The following is a 2,079-nucleotide window of genomic DNA, read 5'->3' as shown; positions in this document are numbered from 1 at the left end:
ATATTCATGTATTAATATATTTCAATTTTAAAAGCTCAACCTCCTTGTTCTCTCCTCGACCCTCCCTCTCACACACACATGAATTTTCTGCAGGTATCTGTGTGTGCTTATGTGTATGCATGCATGCGCGCGCGCGCGCGCGCGTGTATCTGTGTGCGCATGTGTGTATGTGTGTGTGTGTGTGTGTGTGTGTGTGTGTGTGTGTGTGTGTGTGAGTGTTTGTGTGCTTGTGTGTGGTTAAGTGTGTTTGTATAAAATTCATATTAAACAACGCGTCTTTGTTAACTTTTTCTGAGTGTAGAAATGCACATGAATTGTATCTTAACCCGTGCGTATTATTCGGATTACTTTCCCTTTTCATCCTCAGTTCCTAATGATTTTGAGCTAACGAAAACAACCATGATGACAAAACGTCATTGTTAGGACACTTGAATCACCATAAATGCCCTGAACATCTTGCTCTCACTGGAAAAATAAAGCTGAGTGTCTCTGCCAGTGTGGTCTTAAACACCGACCATATTTCTTCTCCAGTTAGGTCTGTGCTGTTTACGTCTTCCAGCTTCTGCGTGACTTCTGTCCCCACTTTATGTAGTACCTCTTCCTTCTGAGGTTTTCTTCAGTTGATCTGTGTGGCTATTTCTTTCCTCTTTCTTCTCCTTATTTTTCACTCCGCTGCTTTGTAAATAAGCTAACAGGACAGTGGTCAGAGTCCAAAGTTGCGTTTGGGGTAGATTTCGCATCTGTGACTCTTTCTTCTATTTGGGTCAAGATAAAATCTATCCGTGATGACATATTCAGATCCTTCCATCTGTGCTAAGTCTGTTTTTGACTGGGTCTGTGTTGGTAAAAGGTGTTTGTGATCCAAAGCGCTAGGAGATAAAATCTGTTTCCAACACCTTCTTTGCTGCAACTGGGTGCAGAATAAAACCTGCACAATGTGTTGCCCTTATTGTCTCACACACACTACCCAAAATCAGGACGCAGTCCTCATGGGTCTTTTTGCTTTCAGTTCCCTCCTGCTGCAGTCTGAAATTCCTTTCATCTCTTCATGATCTGAATAACCTCTGGCTCTTCCTCTTTGTCTTTTATTCCACAAACATTCCAAGGACTCATTCCCTTGTTGCCCTTTTCCATTTCCAGTCTTTTTTTATTCGTCCGTTATTTCCCCCTTTTAGTTTCTTGAGCAAATAAGAAATCCACCACCGGCTTGATAGGCCTGTCGCAGCCTGACCAGAGCCCCGTTAGCCGGACGTTTCAGGGTGACTCAGGATGGTCTTCATGGGTACTTTAGCGGTCATGTGAGTAAAACCCACGCTATACATCCTCCAAACCTAACAATCCCCTATTCTGTCCATTTCCACATCCTGCGAGCACGCAACACGCTGCACAGATAAGCATATTAGATTATGGACTATATGGAACGCAAGGAGGAAAACAGAACAAAACAAAACAGAAAAACCCTAAAAGGGACTCGATTAGTTTTCCTGGACATTCTGGGGAAATGTCTTAAATGAAATAGAGAATGTAGAACATGAGCTCTCAAAGAATTCCATTTTTCTTTTTCAAATGTGGAAAACTACAGGAATTTGCAGTTACCAAAATATCTTTACTCCTCAATGAATAATATAGAAGTGATGGAGTCTCGAAATGATCGGGAGTTAACTTGTCGTCATAACTAGCTCAGAATTACATGTGGGCGACATAGTGAAACGCAGAGCACGAGTGTGCTTTTCCAAACTTAACTTTATAGATCAATGTGCAGCGGCTCCAAAGCCAGTCAGTAGTGCATTGAAACAGGTATTCGTACTTATCAAAAGGGGGAAGGTCCATTTTTAGTTTTACCAACCATGGTTACGCTTATTGACACCTAAGTCTCTAAAGACAGGAAAAAGTAAATAAATATATGAGTTTACACCCCCCCCCCCTGTTAACCCTAGATCATCCAAGCGGCCGGACCTCCGAAGTGAACGGTCGTCGTCGATAGGACCGAGTCAGATAGGCTTACGCACAATCTAGGATTCGAACCAAGATCATCAGCTCTGTTGTCCAGCATGACATCAACTGAGCTAAAGGAGCCCC

The sequence above is a fragment of the Aplysia californica genome, unplaced genomic scaffold (genome assembly GCF_000002075.1).
Source record: "Aplysia californica isolate F4 #8 unplaced genomic scaffold, AplCal3.0 scaffold00063, whole genome shotgun sequence".
In the NCBI taxonomy this organism is placed as follows: domain Eukaryota; kingdom Metazoa; phylum Mollusca; class Gastropoda; order Aplysiida; family Aplysiidae; genus Aplysia; species Aplysia californica.
Note: the sequence above shows the minus strand (reverse complement) of the source record.